The 22966-nt window shown below is 38.2% G+C and overlaps 1 protein-coding gene and 1 long non-coding RNA gene across 13 annotated transcripts in view; one reads left to right on the top strand and one right to left on the bottom strand.

The window, feature by feature from the left end:
- MGAT4C (MGAT4 family member C) overlaps nucleotides 1–22966 on the bottom strand; it is a 725894-nt gene that overhangs the window by 217316 nt on the left and 485612 nt on the right. For 6 of the 11 annotated variants that reach the window (XM_072772987.1, XM_072772982.1, XM_072772975.1 and 3 more), the window contains exon 1: nucleotides 17874–18055. The exons of the other annotated variants lie outside the window; for them this stretch is intronic. The gene's annotated coding sequence lies outside the window, so the exon portion shown is untranslated. Of the gene's footprint in view, nucleotides 1–17873; nucleotides 18056–22966 lie in introns of those variants that run through there. 11 annotated transcript variants of the gene reach the window in all.
- The window catches only part of LOC140602827 (uncharacterized), a 40921-nt gene continuing 35931 nt past the window's right edge, over nucleotides 17977–22966 (top strand). For both annotated transcript variants that reach the window (XR_012005760.1, XR_012005761.1), the window contains exon 1: nucleotides 17977–18281. This is a non-coding gene — a long non-coding RNA (uncharacterized lncRNA). The remainder of the gene's footprint in view (nucleotides 18282–22966) is intronic.

Raw genomic sequence — 22966 nt, forward strand, 5'->3', positions numbered from 1 at the left:
ATGACTTTTTACTCCTAAATATCTTTATCTTGAATTTCTTCTTTTTTTAAAAAAAAAAACTTATCTATTGATTTATTTGAGAGAGAGAGAGAGAGAGAGTGCAGGAGAAGGTGGAAAGAGAAGGACAATCAGACTCCAAGGGAAGCCTGACACGGTGCTCGATCCCATGACCTCGAGATCATGATCTGCACTGAAATCAAGAGTTGGATGCTTAACTGACTGAGCCCTTATTTTGAATTTCTAAGAATGGTATTCGCTTCTATAACCACAGTAACATTCTCAACTTCAGCAAATCTAATATTGATATAATACTTTAAAACTGAGTATTACAGTTTTAAATACATGTTCATATTCCAACTTTGTCTATTGACCGAAAAATATTCTTTAGGGCATTTTTACCTCTCCAGTATAGGAACAAGTCTAGGATGAAGTACTGCATTTAGTTATTATAGCTCTTTGGCCTCCGTTAACCTAAATCATATCAGAGCCGCCTTTGTTTTTCCATGCCACCGATACTTCTGAAGAATACAATTCTCCTTGCCCCCTTTTTAATAGAATATTCTTCATTTTCGATTTGTGTGATATTTTCCGATTAGTTTTAGATCATGTGTTCCGGCAGAAATAATACATAGGAGAGTCTGTTCTCTGTGAATAAAATCCGAGGGCACATAATATCCATCTGTCTCTCATTGGTAATGTTAATTTTAAAAATTAAAATAACAGTCAAGGTTTTGCTGATTTTCCACTGTAAAATTATTTCTGTTTTCCCTTGCAACTAAGAGGCAATCTCTGGGGAGTCACTTTACAACCACGAAAATACCCTACCTCACATTTAAAATTTCCCCCTAGGTTTAGCATCTATTAGTGATTCTTGTTTGATCCGACCTGTACTATTATGGAAGCAAAATGATTATTTGCCAACTCTCAGTCTCTCTCTACACTTCATAGTTGGTTCTCTGCATTCTCATGTGAAAGGGGACTATAACTTCTCTCCCATTTATTTATCTATGATTCCATTGATACGGACCTGTGAATGGTTATTTTGTCCAATGGCTTATAATTCATTACTGTGCTTAATTATTTTGGTCCTCACATTTTCCCAGAGTGGGGCATCAGGGAAAGGCAGTTGGAATCAGCAATGAGAAATCTCACAGAGGAAGACATAGACATGGCCAACATGCACATGAGAAAATGCTCCGCATCACTTGCCATCAGGGAAATACAAATCAAAACCACAATGAGATACCACCTCACACCAGTGAGAATGGGGAACATTAACAAGGCAGGAAACCACAAATGTTGGAGAGGATGCGGAGAAAAGGGAACCCTCTTACACTGTTGGTGGGAATGTGAACTGGTGCAGCCACTCTGGAAAACTGTGTGGAGGGTCCTCAAAGAGTTAAAAATAGACCTGCCCTACGACCCAGCAATTGCACTGTTGGGGATTTACCCCAAAGATACAGATGCAATGAAACGCAGGGACACCTGCACCCCGATGTTTCTAGCAGCAATGGCCACAATAGCCAAACTGTGGAAGGAGCCTCGGTGTCCAACGAAAGATGAATGGATAAAGAAGATGTGGTCTATGTATACAATGGAATATTACTCAGCCATTAGAAATGACAAATACCCACGATTTGCTTCAATGTGGATGGAACTGGAGGGTATTATGCTGAGGGAAGTAAGTCAATCGGAGAAGGACAAACATTATATGTTCTCATTCCTTTGGGGAATATAAATAATAGTGAAAGGGAATATAAGGGAAAGGAGAAGAAATGTGTGGGAAATATCAGAAAGGGAGACAGAACGTAAAGACTGCGAACTCTGGGAAACGAACTAGGGGTGGTGGAAGGGGAGGAGGGCGGGGGGTGGGAGTGAATGGGTGACGGGCACGGGGGGTTATTCTGTATGTTGGTAAATTGAACACCAATAAAAAAAAAAAAAAAGGAATCAGCAATGAGTGTTTCAGTGGCAGTTGATCCAAGGTTGCCCCACATCTTAGACTTGCTTGACTGCTATATATGGGAAAGCGCTGCATAAAGTGTCACCCACATGCCAAGTAAACCTCGTTGGGCCTTCACTTCAGGTGCTTAGCCATGTGTCAGAAGAGCCTGGTCCGACAGCGCCGACAAGCCTTTTGCTTCGGTATGAGCAATTAATTATTTGTTTTGGTCCCTCCAAAACCACTCTTTCTGAGCCTCTCCTGAATCTGCTTGGCCAACCCTGTCCTCACATCATCTGAGATTGAGGGAGGGGAGGAAATAGAGAAGACAGAGATTATCCGTGTGGCCTCTCAGGATCTCAGAAGTTATCCCCATTCTACTGCCTACCCCATTCCTTTTACTCTCCCACAAATTTGCCCAAATATCCCCCGTTAGCTGGGCCTTCCACACAGCTTCCCAAGACCCAGGAAGAAGAGCCGGGACACATGGGTGGCTCAGTGGTTGAGCGTCTGCCTGTGGCTCAGGTCATGATCCAGGGGTTCTGGGGTCTTTTCCCACATTGGGCTCCTCTCGGGGAACTTGGTTCTCCCTTTGCCTGTGTCTCTGCCTCTCTCTCTGTGTCTCATGAATAAAATCAATAAAATCTTAAAACAAAACAAAAGAACATTTAAGAACCACTGAGTGAAATATGAGGCTCCCCAAGGCCTCAGCCTCAAGCAGATCAGGGCGTGGTGGTCATAGCAGTGCACCCATTCAGTCTAACTCCAGAGAGCATGTGACAAAAACTTTCTAGGCTCAGGAACTTGCAGGACAAATGCAACGAAAGAGCACTCCTTTTCAGCTCACTGGCCAGTTTTAGCCAAATGCTGACACTGTTTCAGGTTCAGTCTGTCTTTCACATGAAATGGTATCACTTCTCCTGTTTTAAACGACTAAGTGGGGATGCCTGGGTGGCTCAGCAGTTGAGCATCTGCTTTTGGCCCAGGGCGTGATCCCAGGATGCTGGATCGGGTCCTACATTGGGCTCCCTGCATGGAGCCTGCTTCTCTCTCTGCTTGTGTCTCTGCCTCTCTCTCTGTGTGTATCCCGTGAATAAGTAAATAAAATCTTTAAAAGAAAATGACTAAGTGAACCCCTGAGAGTCCTTTCACTTACCCAGATTTTGATGCTTTGTCCCCATGCAAATAGATATGGAACTTTAGACAAGTATTTTTTTTTTTTCACTATTCCTCCTACTGCATATTCCACACGTACTCACTTCTTTCTTAAGCTATAGTTTCTGTATCTCAGGTTATTTGACGAGGGGCTGGAAGTTTCCAGAGCCTTTACTGCTTTGGTTTGATTGGTCAGGAAAGTGCTTTAAATTTTTTTTTTAATTAAAAAATTAAAAGAGACACAGGCAGAGGGAGAAGCAGGTTCCATGCAGGGAGCCCGATGTGGGACTCGATCCCAGGTCTCTAGGATCATACTCTGGGCCGAAGGCAGGCACCAAACCACTGAGCCACCCAGAGATCCCCAGGAAAGTCCTTTAGAGTACAATATTGGAGTCCTTTGAGGCATATCGCAAAGATAAAAGAGGAGGAATAGTAAGGACATGGATGCTGCTGAAAGACCAGCTGTGCCTCCAACCCCATCTCCATATAGGCCCCCAGCAGTGGCTTGTGAAAGACAGTAACTGCCCCCCCCCCACCTCCACACATGCACACACCTTCCAGTGCCTTGAGGGTTCTGCTGGTGCCTCCGAGCTTTCAGCAACGCAGAGGCAAGGCTAAAGGATCCAGGAATGCGACGTCTCTTGGATATGTTGCATTAGAAGCAGCCTAACAGCAGTGATAATATCAACAGAGACTGTCAATTTTCTCCTCTTTGTCAAGAGGGATTGAAAACAGGCGTCCCTAATCCAAACGTCTAATGACAAGCAACTGTACAGCTCTCGCCTCAGCTCTCCAAACCTTTAAGAAGCACGGGTGGCTACAGTCTTTTCCTGGTTGAGGGGTTAGGAGCAGGCAGCTGGCTATCTTTCTGGCTCTAATGATCATTTCCCCTAGGTGACTGATCCACTTTCCTCATTCAGAATGAGCTCTGCTACTTGCCAGTTTAGAGAGCTCCATAGGAAGCCTCTACAAAGGGTTAGGCAGTGGCAGCTAAGTCACTTAGAGGCCTCGGACTATCCTGCCACCGCTCCCTGTGGTGCACACAACCCATGGTGAGCCCTAATAAGTCACATGGTTGCAAAGCCCCCGCCCCCCCAAGGATGGGTGGAGCCTGTGACCTATGTATGGCCCGTAGAACATGGCAAATGTGATGGGATGTTACTCCCATGAGTTCACTGATACATCAGCCTCCACCTTAGTGCACTCAGGAGGCTCCCCTGCTGGCTTTGAAGAAGTGAGCTGCTAGGTGGAGAGAGTCTGGGGAGAAGCTCCAGGCCAGGAACTAAGGCAGCCTGGAGGCACTGAGAGCAAGAAAGAAGCCAGCAAGACAGTAGGGACCTCAGTTTCACAGGCACAAGGAACCAAACTTTAGGCCAACCACCACCTGGGCATGAAGGAAAGCTCCAGAAAGGAGCAGAGCTTGATCAACTCCTTTATTGCACCCTCTGGAGACTCTGAGCAAAAGGCCTAATCTAAGCTGCATCTGTCTCACCGACCTGTTGAAACTGTGACATTATGTCTGTTGATTTTAGGCATTTACATTGGTGGTGATTCAGCGCATGGTAACCACAGCCCCCAAGCAGTGAGGAGAGCCTGGGAGGAGAACACAGGGGCCACGGTCTAGCACACCCCCGGGGCTTCGAAGTCAAGATTGCAGGGTCCTGCGGTATTTGGGAGGACTTCACAACTGGAGGCACCATAGACCAGTTGATCCACCTTGTCCACTCTGGAGTCCTGGAGCCACTGGTGAATCTGCTTCCCATCCGAGACACCAAAACTGTTATCATCATCCTTGACGTTATCTCTTTTATCCTCCAGGCAGCAGAGAAGCTTTCAGAGAAGGAAAATCTGTCTTCTGATAGAAGAAATTGATGGCATTGATAAAATTAAGGCTTTGCAACTTCATGAGAATCCTCAGGTTGCCTTGACTGCTTTGAACATTATCGAGAACCATTTTTGTGAAGGAGAAGAAAGTGGTGCAATATTACCAGCCCTGGACCAAGATAATGAATTCTTAAACCGCTTAACAAAAAAATAGCAAGGCCCCACGACTTCTAAACAAAGGACCAAACCCTAATTGGTAACTTCTTTGAGGACCTTCTATGAAGTGGCATGGCACGGGTGTAAAGCTTTTAAAACTAAATGTTAATAAAATTTTCAACACATTCAAAAAAATTAAAAAAAAAAACGAACTAGGGGTGGTGGAAGGGGAGAAGGGCGGGGGGTGGGAGTGAATGGGTGACGGGCACGGGGGGTTATTCTGTATGTTAGTAAATTGAACACCAATAAAAAATAAATTAAAAAAAAAAAGGGTAGCAGTAGCACTGCCGGTGGGGTTTATTTGCCATTTCTATTTCAAAGACAAATAAGTCCACTGAATAAAAGGGAAGAGTTTCTGAATATTCGCAAGAGCAACGTCTTGCATTGTCTTGCATTGCTCGCAAGCAGACGCACACTTCGGGTACCTCCTGTTTATGGGACTGGGCTCTCATTCAACAGACCTGACTCCAGGCAAGCTTACACCAACTGCATTGGGAGACACAGCAGCTGGGGAGCTGCACTAGATGCCCTCCAGGCAAAGGCTGCTCCTCCCAACACCCTTGTGGCAGGAGGCAGACGTGGGATTAACAGAGGAGGGACTTTCACTGCCACTTCCTGCAAGGGACCTCACATCCTCTAGCTCTGGCTCTCCAATTACCGGTTCTCAAATGAAGCTGTAACGAGAAAGCCTCTCAGATTATGGCTCTCCAAAGGGCTCGAAATCTGGGGCCTCTCACCGTATATTCATTTAATCAATATTTAATGAGTTTCTACTTCATGCCAGCACTGCTGATATAGCAGTGGATAAAGTACATGAAATCCCAAAACATATGGAGCTTCTGGTCTAATGGGAGACGCAGAGAAGGAAATGGCAATTAGAATACATGACCAAGGTGCAGGTGCCATCTGAGCACAAAAGAGGGACACCTCGCCCATTCCAAGGTGGTCTAGGAAGGAGTCCCCATACCCCACCAGTCATGACATCTGAACTGAGACGTGAGGAATGAGAAGGAGGGAATTGACACTGCAGATGCTCCAAGCAGAGGGAACAGGTACTGACTCTCAGAGGTGCATCTTGCAGTTTGCAGGTTAGTTGTAGTCATAAGACACAACAGTTACGCAGCACGTACTGGGTGCCAGGGCTGTGCTAAATGGATGGTGCATTGGACCTGTTTGATGTTCATGGCATCCCTCAGGTGGGTCCACTGAGACACGGACAGGTTAGTGCTGTGCTCACAGTCATACCCTGGGTTGGTGCGGAAGCCAGAAATTCACATGCAGCTGGCTGGCTTCAGAGCCCACACTCCTGCCTCCACTCTCATCCCCTCGTCTATAACTTACATGAATAAACCGAATAGTGAGCTTCAGGTGGAGCCTCCATTCTTCATTAATAGAGCTGTGAACCCAACCGATTGGTCCAAATCCATCCCAGATTCTGGAACTTCTCTGACCTCAGAATCTCTGTCCAGCGCTGGGTTCTTGCTGATAAGTGGAGCCCAGTGCCAGGTCCCCTGTTAGCAAGTCAGGTTTCCACATGGAGGCTCTGCCTCTCTAGACTTTTTGAAAACTAGAATCTTGTCTCTGAAGCCAGTCCCCTTGCCTAGATCCCTCTTCTCAGACCTCAGATACCATGTTTTGCCATCTTTTATGGACCTCTTCATATTTTGCTTTCATGAGCATCCTGTGCTCGTCCTCAGGGTCTACGATCATCAGTAGAGCCCGACTGTAAAACCCTGCTGAGTGAACGTCTCTGTCACATGGAGGTTGCCATGGTTTTCCCTGGGCATAGTGCTGTGGGCAGATTTTCCAGTTTCAAACCCCCTTTGACCTCACTCTTCTCTGAGTCCATGGTGCATTACGCTCTTCCTTCCAAGTCAGCTGCTGGAATTTGCAGGCAAATTCTGTTGCTTTTTTTTTCTTCTTCTCAGACTATTTTGGAAATAGGAATATCGTTTCTCTCCTGACTAGAATATTTAAAGATGTCTTGCCCTTCCCAACAAGAACAAATAAATTAATCAAAGTGTTTTTCCTTTTATAGGCAATTCAGACATGTCTTCTAAAGAAGAATCCTATAATCACTGTAGAGCTACCAGGATAAATATAGTTTGATGTGTAGCCAATTTTGGAAACAAATTGTTCTATCACTAAATGTGTGCTTTTACATATATAAAGATGTATAATGTATATACACATAGTTTGAATGTATGTTTGTATATCATAGTGTGGTATTCACTTACACAGATTTTTAAAACCATATCCATTGTAGATCTTTCTCTTTTTGGGTTTCAATTAATTTCTTCCATGTTTTAAGGTATGGGAGCTTTTCCACTTAGCAGGCCATGAATATTTCCCGGCATAGCACTGCTTCTTTAGATTATTTTGTCGCCTTCTAGAGGGTCCAAGTCTTAATGTCAGGAGGTTTATTTGTTTATTTGCTTACAAAGCAAGAGTTTCTTGTTGTCTATAAAGATGCTTATGAATGGCTTCAATTGAAACAATCATTTTTTATGAGAATAAATTAACTGCTGACTAAATAAACACCACAATTTTCTACATTTTTGGCAATATTGATCTCCTTTTTAAAAAAATCATGATGATATTCTAAACATAATGACTAGATACTTTGCATTTAGTTATTTATTCTAAATATGTTTGCCACAGATTATAAAGATCAATTTAAAAGGGTAAATGTTACTTAATATTTCATCCAACCATCCATCAAGTGAAGTTTTTCCATTTATGAAGGAGTCATTGCTTGACAGTTCTGTCCAACAGGTCTTATTCCTTTCGGTTCTAAATTGCCTGAACATGGTTTCAATTCCTAAAAATCAATTTCCTGCTGGACTCCTCGCTGTCTAGCATCTCAAACTACTTTCTTTCAGGCCACCAGTGACCTTCCTTCAATCTAAAGTTCAAATTTCTTTGTTCCTATATTTTGAGTCCTTCTGCTGCCTTTCATATGGTTGACCACCACATCCTCAAGTATGTCCTTTCTAGTTTCAGTAACATCTGTTGTACCTGGCACAAGTTTTATGTACAGCCAACTCAGTTTCTATACCCTTTGCCAGATTGACACCTCTTCATATCCTTCAACTCTCAGCATGTTCCAAAGGATCATTGCTATATTTATGTCAAAATTCATGAGTAGATATAGATATTTTTGTTGCTTGGTGCATAATTCAGATGTGCACAGCCTATAATCTTTCTTGATACATTTAACATATTATAATTAGCTATGGAGTCATCCATGTATTAGTGACAAGAAGGTTGCAGAAATGGACAATTATTTTAATACTCTTGGAAACCCCATTCAATTTTTCTTTCTATAATTGAGATTCACTAGCATCTCAGTGCTTTTGATTTTCCCTGGTGCTAATATATTTTGTGCCAGCTTCTGTTTCCCTACGCCATTTATTTAGCTGCTATCCTTACTTTGAACATTATTCTTGATGCTGGAGATTCACCGGTGACTCAGAACAGACTGCAACTTGTTTCATGAAGATTAAAGTCTAGTGAGGAAGACTGGAATTAACAATTTAATCAACCAAGAAGTCCTCCAACTAATTCTTAGAAGTGTTAAATACTGTTTTAAGAGCCTGTAAAAGGAAGATTTGATCTGGGCAAGGATGCCAAGGAGGACTTCCGCAAGGATGCACTTTTTAAACAGAGATTTGAATGATGGGTAGGAATTACTATGTGAAGGAGGTTTCAGAGGAACCTAATAACCATAAGGAAAGGCATGAGTTAGGTCTTAGGAGTGGAACAGAGAAGAGATTGTAAGAGAAATGAAAAAAAGTCAAATGATGCTGGAATCTACAGACCAACCAACCATGCTGACCCTTGTAAACTGTAATTTTTAAAAAGATTATATTTATTTATTTGATAGAAAGCATTAGAGAGGGGAGGGTCAGAGGGAGAAGCAGACTCCCAGCTGAGCAGGAAGCCTGATGTGTGGCTCCATCCTGGGACTCCGGGATCATGACCTGAGCCAAAGACAGACGCTTAACCCAGTGAGCCTCCCAGGTGCCCCTAAACTGTTTTAATACTAATTTTGTCATTTATCTTACAAGTAATAGGAGCTATGGGGGAGTTTTAGGTGAAAGGGGAATGAAAAGAGGCTACGGGGGTGGGGGAAGCAGAAAAAGGAATGTATTTTTGCTACATACAGGTTTATGCGGATTTCTCAAGCTTAGCACTTTTCCTTCCTGATCTAAAGTTAGGAGCAGTTCTAAGAGTTTTGGTCTAGTTCGCCTGTGAATCAAAGCCCTCTCATTCTGAATGTCTCGTGTGTAGTTCAGCTTCCTCTTCACAACCTCTAAATAGTAGAAAATTCCCTAAAGCTTCTTCTTTTCCTTCAATCACATTGCTTTTGAATGGCAACAATTTGAAGATGGTTACTATATATCTAAGCTCCAGGGACACCTGGGTGGCTCAGTGGTTGAGCATCTGCTTTTGGCCCAGGACGTGATCCTGGAGTCACAGGATCAAGTCCCACATTGGGCTCCCCGCATGGAGCCTGTTTTTGCCTGTGCCTCTGTCTCTCATGAATATATAAATAAAATCTTTTAAAACATAAATATCTCAACTGCAGTCTTATATATCCAATAGCTACAAAGTATATCATTTTTGTTCTTTAATAGGAATCTCAAATATAACACATCCAAAGTATGGAAGGAGAAAGAAACCCAGTTTCTATGCTTCCTACCTTCCTACCTCAGGCATTCATTTTACAAACACCTGCTGAATGCTTTTCTCTGAATGGGTATTCAAAGAATTAGGCAGAGTTCTTGACTTCAAGGGAATAAAATATTTCTCTATCATTAGTTTTCATACTGTCCATGATTAACTATCACAGTCATATATGCTACTGGATTTTTTGTTATATTTTTTTCCCTCCAATTTTCCCTAAAATGTTTACTTTCCTGAATCTCCACCTCTCTAACACCTCACAGTTCCTATTTTCTACCTTCAAGACCATTCCTCTTCTCAATCTCAAGTTATCTTCATCACCGACCAGAGTTCCAATAGCATTGTAGGTGCGGAAGGCCATAGAGAAAGCCAAATTGATTATGCTCCCATTGGATGCCATCTGTAGCTCCTTACTGGAGACTCACCATTATTGTATAAATGAATAAACTTAGAATAACAGCTATTGGGACAGTCTTTTGGGACTGCTGTGGAACTAATTAGTGTATGGTCTTTTCTAACGCTCAGTACTTTTTTCTCTCCCTCTTCCCCCAACTACTAATTTGTGTTTTCCATGAATAACATTCCACCTAAATCACAGCAAGAAAAAATGATGCTTCATTTTTTCTTTTAAAATAGTTTAAAATAAATGGTTTCCATATAATGTTGTTCAAACAAATTTAAACATAACTACAATGAATTGGGTCATCTTATAAGGAAGGAGTTCAATCCCCTGGATCTTTCGGCTGAGCCCAACATCAAAACATTAGGTCACTCAGGAATAGATAGTTCCTATTCCTTAGCTGAGGTCTGGTAAGGATCATCAAAAGTGAATCATTACTGACTCAAGGACTCTTTCCCAAACTCTGATATTCTGATCAATTTCCTAAACTCAGAATTTCTGCTCAATTTTGTTATGTGTGATCCCTGTCTGTATTCTTCAGTAATTAGTCACCTCATTGAATAGTATCCATCATTTAAAATAAATGAGTAGAATGGGGAATTTAACACTATCTGAAATTTAATGAAGTGAATTTTCTTGGCCTTCTTGCTCCTTTGATGAGTCAAACTGCTTTTTTTTTTTAAGATTTTATTTTTGCATTTGAAAGGGAGAGAGAGAGAGAGAAAGAGAGAGAGAGCAAGTAGGGGGAAGGACAGAAGCAGAGGGAGAAGCAGACTCCCCACTGAGCAGGGAGCTGGATGCAGGGCTTGATCCCAGAACCCTGGGCCTGAACTAAAGGCAGACACTTAACCCACCAAGCCATCCCCTGGGCACCCCAGGTCAAACTGCTTTAAATAGTTTTAGGTAAGCTTGTTTCCTATTTCTTTTAAAAAAAGATTCCACATTTATTCAAATCATAGTAATGTATCTAATCCCACATTTTCCATGGTGCTTAAATCTAGAAAACAAAACAAAATAAAAACCTTCCATTTAACCTTCCAGCCAAGGCTTATAGTTACACAGTTGTAACCAGGTTGTACTGACTGGTGTTTTACAACCAGCATCTGTTCTGATACTTTGGTGCTCATTTTAGTCCCCCTAGTCACACTAAACATTGGGTCTTACCTGAACACACTGTGCTCTCTCCTCCCATTTTGACTCTATACTTACTGGAGGCCACTCTGCCTAAAATATCCTTTACTCTTCTAATCCAGGAAGTTCCCTGTTCATTTTTAAAAACTCGGCTAAATGACAGGTTCTTTTGGGTAACTTTCTCATTTTTACGTAGAATAAGTCAGTCCTTGCGTAGGTCACCTCAACACTCTGTGCCTACTTCTAATATAAAACTTATTTCAATAAGGGGGCACCTGAGTGGCTCAGTGGTTGAGTGCCTGCCTTTAGCTCAGGTCATGATCCCGGGGTCCTGGGATTGAGTCCCACGTCGGGCTTCCCACAGGGAGCCTGCTTCTCCCTCTGCCTATGTCTCTGCCTCTCTCTCTCTCTCTCTCTGTGTCTCCCATGAATAAATAAATAAAATCTTTAAAAACTTATCACAATGGATTGTAATGATTTATGTTCAATTTCGTGTTGGCCTCAAGACCACGAACCCATTAAGACCAGCCGTTGGTGCTTTATTCACTGCTGGCATGTTATAAGAACTTAATAATTATGTGCCTATTTTTAAATACTTTGTGGAATTTAGAAGTGAAGAAAAAGTAGTAAAATGATCGGGTTGTTCTTTTATATTTTACATATATGTTAACACCTTGATTCTATGAGACCATAAACTATGGAGAAGAGAATAATTTATCCTTTTCTATGTGTAGCTCTCTTATTGTAAGGTTGAGCATGTGGTAGATGCTCCATTAAGACAAAACAAAACAAAACACAAAAGAAACTACCCCCCACATACACACATGAACACAGGTTTTAAAAATCAAAACACTCTTATTTTGCCTTTCAGTGTATGTTAGGGACACAGAACAGCATGGGATAGAGAAGGACTTTAGCTTAATTCTATTACCACCTCATCATCCACATGAGACAATGAGCTAGCTATTGGAAAGCGCGAGACTGTTGGTCTCTACATGTATGAGAACAAATAAAACCTTGTATAACTACAAGTTTCAAACTCTCATTAACTTTTACAAATGGAATAAAAGGTAATAACAGTGTAAAATGTAAAAGTAAGGCTATTGGACTATTCATTTGAATTATATACATATTTGGGTGTATATATGTATTATAAATAAATATGTACGTATATGTATATGATATCCCATATCATATAATTTTAAAGTTGGATAAAGCTCCTAAAAGTGGTATAATCCATTTTTAATTTAATTCATTTTTCATATTAAAAATGTGAAGTCTATGCCGTATTAGACATCTTATATGCAGTAAGCGATAAGGCTATCTCTAGTATGAAAATCTCCTGAAGTCAGTGTCAAGTTTTAAAGAGTAATTAATATGATTACTTTCCAAAGATTTTGTGTTTGTTGCATACCAAAGTTTCTATGTTTATAAATATTGGTTTTCAATGAAATTCCTTAGTCAATTAATAAAAAAAAGACACACACACACGCAAATACTAAGCGAGTGTCAGTGAAAGTACTTAAAGGAGACAACACTGATTGAGAACATATGCCAGACACTCTTCTCAGTAATTCCAAGGTTAATTTATGAAATTTTCACAAAAACCATATGAGTGAGCTGCTTTTTTTTTTTCTCCTAGTTTTTAAACGAAGAAATTAAAGCATGAAAAGTGTGGGGCAAGAATTGCACTCAGGTAATCTGGGCCTGGAAACCATATTCTTCCCACAGTGGAGGTAAACAAACAAAGAATCAAACCAAAGAATATCTTCGAAAGCATCTGCTGTTCATTGCTCTACTGAGCAGAAGTGTTTGCCCATCTGATCATAGTCTTACACACTCAAGTTGGGAAAAGTTGTTGAACGTTAACTCTACACCTGGCCTTTCAATCACAGCACATTTTGTCATGCTCTACCCCACATTATAAATTTCACCCAGCTCAGTATTTCATCTGACTTGGTGGTATCAATATACATGCTCTGTTTTAGCAAAAATACATTTTTTTCACATTGATTCAAACGTTATGGTACACCTCTGAGAGTTCTACAGTATGTCATGGCATATAGGTAAAGAGTCACTTCTGAATGAAGACTGTGACCAAGCTGTGTTTATACGATGCTCTATTCCTCGCCTTGAAGTCGGTATCCCAGAACAACCAATCTGCTTTTGGTAGGTGCATTTAATAAATGCAGTCTGATGTCGGTTCATACTTTATCACAAATTTATCAAAATTAATTCTGGAATATTATTAGGTAGAATAGTTAAATTCAAGGCCCAGTATCTTGTAAAACTTTTTGTCAAAACATCCACAGCTTAATATCCCTTGAATGTAGCTAATTCATATGCTTAATTATTGCGTTCTAATTTTACACTCTCATTCTGCACATTTCAAATGAACATTAGGAAAGCCACTAAGTCCTGGGATATAATGTTGTTATTATTATGCAATATTACAGAAGTAAAGTAGTTCTTGCCAAATCAAGTGTGTGCAAGCAACTTTGAATTATTTCACAATTTATATGTATGTCACTAGATGGATTCTTCAGTGGCTAATTAAATGATACCATCTAAAATGGTTTATCTTCAACTGATAGGTTCTATGTACAGATTGATTTTCCCTAAGGAGGCTAGATTTCAGGCTGCTTCTTCTTTTTTTTCCCTTTGAAATCATTGTATATCTGTAAATACATTCAGTGGGTAGTAAATATCACTTTTAGTTCAACTACCCTAGGAACCAGTCTTACTAGATGCCAAACTATTGAAAAAAAATGGCATTAAACTTCAAATGATCTTGTTTGCTTTACTCAAACACAAACTGCTGTTATTTGAAAAATATTAAGTTTTCTCATTAAAAGAAAATAAAATTCAAACATTTCTCACTCTCCTATTTATATACTACCAAAACCTTACCTAAAACCAAGCAACTGTAAACTCGATGTATTATGACTATTGATATTATAAGACAGAGGATAAATATAAAGCTAGATTGCTTGAATGTCACTACAGATACAAGGTAAGCTTTGTCCCAAAATGATTTTTTTGCAATCCACTGCAATGTAAACATTTTACCTTTGTAAAGTTTCAGAGATCACATACAGAATCAAATGAGCTATAAAATAATTGATAGAAATTTTCATAATACCCAAACGTATTTACATATGTGTTTTAGATTAGAATACACCTGAGAACTTAAAGATACATGAAAACACAAGAAATGCTAACGAATTCATCCGTTAACTCATGTTTCTTATTTGTTAGTAAGTTCTGTTTTATCTGCCACACCTTGAAATACATTCTATATTTTTAATTTAAAGAGGAGAGTATGTCAAATAAAGGAAATAATACAGCATGCACAAAACAAGGATCTTTTATATTTTTCAGTTATAAATATATCCCAAGCACCTAGATGAGTCTTTGGCATAGAATAGGCAAAAACAAAACAAAACAAAAATCATAAGTAGTCAGGTATCTGGAGGGAGGGAACAAGGCAGGGAGGAACATTGATTGATTGATTGATTGATTGATTGAGGGCATTGAAATATGAAAACCATTTTCTGAGTCATGACTTTTCCATTTACTGATTTACTGGCTAGGTGATCTTAGGCAACAAGTTAAAAACTATTAGTCTCTATTTTCTTTGCACCATAATATGATTTACTTTATCACAGACTAATTGTTGAGAATGAATGATTAATGTCCATGAAAACACTTTTTAAATTTTAAAGTATATATGAAGCTGTGTATGCACATAAAATACACACGTCAATATCCATGCATTTTCATACTAATATAAGCCAAGCTAAGATGACACATATTATAGCTTGTCTTAACTAAATTTTTTTTGGTAGTAACTATATTTTTGTCTTAACTAAAAGTTGGCCATGAAAGTCCAGAATTTCTAAGACAAGCAAAGAATTCATGACATATCCAAGTACTTCAAGTAAGAAAGTAGAAATCTAAATGGTATTCATGTATTCCATAATTAAAAGATGCTAATGAGGATGCTTAAATAAACTACTTTCTAGGAGAGCATGAAGGCATACAAGAAGGAAAAAAGAGAGTATTATTTTGGAATAGGTAATAATATGATTTGAAGAACTATTTTCAAAAGGAAACCATATATATAACAGCTTCAGCCTCTGGGAGATGCAGAGAACTTCAGAAGAGGTAATAGAAATCTTTTTATTACTCAGCACTGTTTCCATCTCAAGATCTGGAGAACCTGTCACTTAGTACCATTGAACTTGGTACACCATACACAAAGAATTGGATAAAATAATATAGAGAAGAAAAATGCAAAAGAAAAAAAAAGATGGTTACCTAACTCAGACAAAGGACATATATGTTAAAAAGGATGCAAGGAGCACAGCAAGACAGGCACCTTCTTGCATTTTTTCACCTATGGCTCCCTATAGTAGTAAGCATTCTGTCCAGGGAGTTTGTGGCATGGGAAATGGTTATGATCCCACTGATGTCCTCCCTTTAAAAAAATTAAATAAAAACCAAAATCTTTCTGTCAATAAAGTTAACCAGCCAGTTCGATCATATCATCCATATCCATGTTGTACAAAGTCATTCAGAGGAAAACAAGGAAGTGAGCAATTCTAACTACCAAAGCAGTGCATTTGTCACCAGAGACACTTAACAGTGAGGGAAGCATTCAGCAGAAAATACCATTTTAAATGCCTAGGCTGCTCATTGGCTGAGTAAGATTGTCTTCATTGCTAACAGAATTATATAAATAGATTTTTAGAGAATTAATCATCAGGAAACAAATGTTTTCCCTGAGTTGAGATTGATCACCTGTGAAAACGACAGTCAAGACCTTTGGGCAATTCAAGTCCACTTTAAGGTATGTCAGGGGAAAAAATTCATTTCAAAGTGGTGAATCATTATGCTTTCACATTCCCATGATCAAAAGTTTGGGATTCCCACATTTAGATTTTGAAATTCACAGAATAACCAGCCTCAGTCTCCCTGTAAGCAATTAACTCCGGGTGCATATTTGTAAGCTTTTGAGCCTTGGTGGATAATTGACTGTTTTGTCTGAGACAACGCGCTCAAGTTGTAAGATTCCATTAATACACATCTGACACTTCCTATAAACTCAGTTTTGTTCAGACCTGAATTGACTGAAAGAGACAAGTCGAACGGCAGTCATGTCAAGCGCTGCCAAACAGGACTGGGCTGGCGGAGGATGCAGAAGTGTGACATAGCTGAGAGATCCCTGCTGTCTGTAAGTACAACTTGAGCACCTCCAAACCCTGATTTCTAATTATCCAAATTACTGGTTTGCACCGGCAGAAATAGACTATGTTGAAGCTGAGTAGAGGTAAATCTGAAAAGCATGAGCATATTGAAGCCTGATGGCTAAGTCGTTAGTCAAAAGTTTTATTACCCTAGAAAGAGAGGGTGAGGCTATTAAAATAAAAGAATAGGTTAAATTAAATACCAGCTATTTACACCTTTTCTGGTTCTTCATTTCATAAATAACTGCCTTCAACTTTAAAATAACAATAGCCTGCTACTTTGTTCTGTGATAATAAATATTATTTGAGGAACTAAAAGTGTTTTTGAATTCTTCATTTTGGTAGCATGTGAACATCTTCAGTCAATTAAAAGCTTTTATTGTATCTGATTTTTCAGGATCCCTGTCAGATTCCATCTCCTAGACCCACAACAATTCAACAGCTGCAAATTTATTCATTTTGTTATAATCGGGGAAGGATTCTCAGGTGTAAATATCACTACCAATAAATGATTAAATAATTGAAAGCTTTATTTTTAGAGTTTAAATATTCTACAAAAGCATAAAACAGTATTTTGCTATGCATTCAAAGGCACTTAGCTCAATACATGATTTTAACATCTCCCAATTCCAGAAAAAAATTCCCACACCGTTCCTTAAAACTATCTGCTATTATCATTTCCTTGGATTAAAAATAGTAAATGTCAGTACAAAGTACTACAACTTCATTTCAGAAGCTAAAGCCTTTGCTCACTTGGTAAATTTTGTTTTTTTCTATATAGATGCAACTTTGGAAAACTGTCCCAAAGAACTATCATTTAACAATTAGAAACTTTGACTCATTTTAAATTTATAGCAACACTACTTGGGGTTGACCATTTCTACTCTTTGCTCCTAAAAGCAGAAAATCAAGGCATGGAGCAGAGTGGTATACATATCCACAAGTATTTTTAAAAACAGACACACACACATTTTCAAAATAATGATCCCATAACAGCAGTTACTTTCCTTTTCTAAAGAAAAGCTGAATTTACCTGCCATTCATTTTCTACTGCAAATTAGTTTGCCAGGTAAACGTTAGCATGCTCTTTTTCAATTCATTTTGCCAGATCCACATTTCCTTTTAATAATGCTAAACATTGCTCTGATTAAAAGCTTACCGGCTAGTAATCCTGCTCGACCCTGACACCAGTTTCTTACACTGTTTCCTCTGTTATACACATCTACCTTTATTTTGAAAGAGAAGGTAAAACAGAAGAGGCTCTTACCAGAGACAGGGAAAACAATTCGTTCAGCTAGATCCAACAGTGCTCTGTGCAGCCTGGCAGCATGAGTGATCCTTGGGCCTCACACAAAAGCGAGATAATTGGCTCTCAATGAAGAGATGTAAACATCCATCATAATGGCACTGGGGCTGAAACTGAACGCTACCTCAGCTGTTCTATGTACTCCGACTGGAGGATGATGTCACAAACATCAACTGGGTGTACTCTCATTGGCTTCTGTTACCTGGAATCATATCTTAACCCTAAACTGTCAGCTGCAAATTGAAATGCTCATCTCTGACTATAATTTTGGCTGAAAGGGGAATGAAAGTGAGGTTGAGCTACTGGAGGGTAGCAAACTGAAAATACTGCCCCTCGGATATGTTAGAAACCATTTACATAGCTAATTAGGTAGGTAGGGTCTGTGGGAATTTTATTTTTTATATATGTTTATTAAATAGCAGTATTTTTACAAAAGGTAAGTTCCCCAGAATGGACATTAAAGGAAAAGATTAATGTAAGCGTAACATCTGGAATTTTACAGTTTGTAATTACTTTGTGTTGATTTTACAGAACCGCCCTGTGAGAAAGTCAAGTTGAGAAAAATTACAGTGTAGACATCAGTACAGTGGAGCTTTCAATCAATTTGGTCAGAGCAACCATCTATATTTTTAAGTGCTTTAATAAAATTTTTTTTTAAATTTGAAGTGCATAACCCTCTGAATGTTAAATAGTAACTCCAAAGTTTTGTGTAATAAAGCCTAAACTATGAGATATGGAAAGTGTAGTATCACTAAAATAATAATATTAAAATTTGGTTTTTTTTGCAAAGAATATTAAGTTACTAGAATTATAGACAAGCCCATTTCAGTAATTGTAGGCTACTTTATAATATAGTGCTGTTCTCTTTGAGCACAAACAGGAAATAATTATCCAACCATTCCTCTCTATCCTGACAAAAGCCCCAGACTTCTCCCCAAGCTTAAATCTAGTGGGAGAGGAGGATAATGGGCTAAGCTGGTTGCAGCAGCTTGCTGCCAGAGGGACTAAACTACCATCACCTTGAAATATATCCACGCTTTCTCCACCAAAGGAGCTGTCAGCCGCATAACTGTGAGATGCAAGAATTACCAGAGCTATTCAATGGCCAGCTCCATCTAAATCCAGCCCAGTCATATCCCAGGGCAAGCCCTTTGAAAGCTGTGCAGCTCAGCATGCAAACAGTACAACCACCTGGAGAGACAGTGAGAGAAATTCGTTTCATCCATTCCCACCTTTAGGGAAAAGAAGGTCACCAACGGTGCCCTGATATGCCTCTATGTTGATTCGTGTCCTTGTGAATAATGGATTCAGGGCAAAGAGTTGTGATAACTTATTTCACATTTCCAATGACAGAAAATTACTTTTATTGTATGGCTCAATGAGAGTTCTAAAAGTTGAAAATACATGAAGACGTGCTTTTATAGACCATTCATTCAAAATTTTCTCTCAAGTCCTGACTTTCATGACCATTGGTTTAATTGTTCAAATAATCTTCATAACAAGTTAGTATATGAGAAATAGGGGCAAGAGTTTTAGAGTTGGGCTCCAAAGATCCAGCCTCCAAAATCTTGCTCCATCATGTACTACCTGTGAGAACTTTAGAACATTAATAACTTTCATGTATAGAATGAGAATGATAATGCTACCTATAGCAAAAAGGAGAAAAGTTAATATAGGGATTAAATGAGGCAATGTATGAAACATTATTGTAAATTTAGAAGTCTTACATAAAAAAAAAAAATTAAAAAAAAAATAAAAGTCTTACATAAACATAAGAGGTAATTAATATTATTGTTATGCAAAAGATCAAATATATTCATTTTAAAAGCATTCAGGGAATTAAAATGAGTCAATTAGTGTCTTCAAAATAATGAACTAAGAAATATTATTATCTTAAACTCAAAATTTCAAATAGAAAGCAATATTGTAAATTAACTTGGTTTATAACACTGACTCATTCAGTGGTCTTTTTCCTTCTTTTTTTTTATATTTGTGGGTTATTATTATTACTATTTTTTAAGTAAGCTCTACACCCATTGTGGGCTTGAACCCATGACCCCAAGACCAAGAGTCGCATGCTCTACTAACTGAGCCAGTCAGGTGCCCCTTTGTGATCTTTTTTCAAAGTTATCTCCCCTGCCAATATTATTTAGAATTTAATCATCTTAGTCAAGTGCCAGAATCTAGATTCAAGAAGACTATTTGTCAAGATGTACTTGGGGCCAACATGAAAGACACTGTTCATTTATTTCTGCCTAAAAACATGGGAGTTTAGATGGAAATGTGTATAAAAAAAGATTCATTGCCATGCTAAGTGACATAAAATTGAATTACAGATCAGAAAGATGAATTTGGACAATGGAAATGTCAACTGTATTTCTGGTAGACGAATGATAAAGTAAGGCATTGTAATTGCTAAGAAGATATGTCATGGAGAAAATAATAATTTATAAAATAGAATATGCTCCTCCATTTCATACATAATATAAAATTTTAATAATATAAATATTTAATAACAGAGATAAATAGAAAAGTTAGATTATATCTTGCTGATATAATATAATATAATTTAATAATATAATATAATTATATTATATTATAATAATATAATATAATTTTTTTTAAAAGATTTTATTTATTTGTTCATGAGAGGGAGAGGGGGAGAGAGAGGCAGAGACACAGGCAGAGGGAGAAGCAGGCTCCAGGCAGGGAGCCCAATGTGGGACTCGATCCCGGGTCTCCAGGATCATGCCCTGGGCCGAAGGCAGCGCCAAACCACTGAGCCACCCAGGCTGAATATAGAAAGCATATATATATATATATATATATATATATATATATATACACACCATTTTTAAGATAAATGTCTATACTGGCTCTTTTAATAAACACAGATTGTAACTTTTCTTATTTTGATTTGCATTTTTTTGGTGCTACTATTCCACATAAATATAGGATACCATGAAGATTGGAAAATAAAAATACTCCTAGTGCTCTGCAGGCATTTTTATCAAATACCCACATTATTCACATGATTCATTAATAAACTAATACCTTTGTAAAGGGATCTAGTTTTGCATTACTAAAATATGTAAATAAGATTTTTTAAGTCTATAGATTTCATATCATACATGATCAGGATTAATCAATGGATCAGTAAAATTTTTAGGGAGTTTACTTATTAAATATGAAAGCATAACTATTTGAATTATGTACAAAATAGGAAAATTAATGGAATATAATTTAGTTCCTAGAAGAATAAATAGGAGAGAAGAAAAATCTAGTAGAAATATTTTAAATTAATACTGGTTTATAATAATCTTTATTCTATATAGTAAGTCAATTTCAAATTTCATTGCAATTCATTAGGACAGAATTTATATTTTAGTTTTAAATAATTACATCTATACACTCAAGAAAGGTTCAGATAGGGATCCCCTGGGTGGCGCAGCTGTTTGGCGCCTGCCTTTGGGCCCGGGCGTGATCCTAGAGACTCAGGATCGAATCCCACATCCGGCTCCCGGTGCTTGGAGCCTGCTTCTCCCTCTGCCTGTGTCTCTGCCTCTCTCTCTCTCCGTGTGACTATCATGAATAAATAAATTAAAAAAAAAAAAAAGAAAGGTTCAGATAAATATAGCACATATATCTGGAAATCAGGGTGCTCACTCCAGCGTAGTATATTATACCTAAGAATAGAACAATTATATTCTTTATGATGGGCATTCATCATCTGAAATTAATGATGAGTGGAAGTTATGAAGTTTTAGTAAGAGTTTGGTAGTGTTGGGACGCCTAGGTGGCTCAGTGGTTGAGCATCTGCCTTCGACCCAGAGTCCCAGGATGGAGTCCCCCATCAGGCTCCCTGCATGGAGCCTGCTTCTCTCTCTGCCTGTGCCTCTGCCTCCCTCTCTCTGCATATCTCATGAATAAATAAATAAAATCTTAAAAAAAAAAAGTTTGGTAGTATTTCTTTAGGAAGAGCAGAGATTTTATAGGTCAGGGCCTTTCAGTGATTTATTTGCAGTGTGTCTTTTTGTGAAGTCTTGATACTTGAACATCAGTCTGCATATGCATCTGGTTTAAAGCCAAAAGTAAGATAGTGAACATGTAATATGAGCACTGATAGTAATACATAAAATCCCTAGTACTATCACAAACAGTATTAGTAAGACATCTAATCTGATTACATGTTGTAAAAGAAAAAAAAAAGAAAAAGAAAACATTCTAAGTGTAAACATAAAGAGACTACAAGAAAAACCAAAAAGATGGTGTCAATTTTTGAATATACTATTTATTATACACACGTAGAGAAATAAAATACATTTTTTCAGGATTTAAAAAAAATCAACTCCATGAAAAGGGAAAATAACAAAAACATTTTATCATGAATTTACCTACATTCTCTTTTTATTTGTTACACTCTTCCAACCAAAATGGCCAGCTTAAATGAATTCCAGGGCACAGAAAAATATTTTAACTTTAAAGCCATGTAAAAGCTTAATATAGGGGGAAATCACTACAGGAATTAATCTAGGCTTTATTCTGAGTAAATTTTTATTAGTGGATGTTTTCTGATATGAGGAAAATGGAACCCATAAAAATACTTTTGACAAATCAACTAGAAGATGTTTTGTAGTTCAAGCCAAGTACATCTCAGTTTTATTACTATACTTACATACTATATATTTCCCAGGAGCTGAAATCATTGCAGTATTTAATTGCCTGACAATTATTTCTGTTACATCAATTTTGTGGTTAAGCTAATTATTTATATTATCAAAACAAATCAGCACTCGAGGCTAATTAAACTGGAGAAACCATCCTCCAATGTTTCCCAACCTACATATTAATAAGGTTTAGGTTAATACTAACTTCAGAAGAAATGAATATGTCCTTCAGGTGATAATTTCATAGGCAGGACTTAGGAATTTAAACAGGTTTTAAACTCTTGAAAAAATTATTACTCACTCTGAACACTTAGGAATATTAGAATATAGTATTTTACATGTCTTGCAGCATCAACACGTGGCTGATTGTCCTGTTATCCACAAGAT

Source organism: Canis lupus, chromosome 13 (assembly GCF_048164855.1).
Source record: "Canis lupus baileyi chromosome 13, mCanLup2.hap1, whole genome shotgun sequence".
Lineage (NCBI taxonomy): Eukaryota > Metazoa > Chordata > Mammalia > Carnivora > Canidae > Canis > Canis lupus.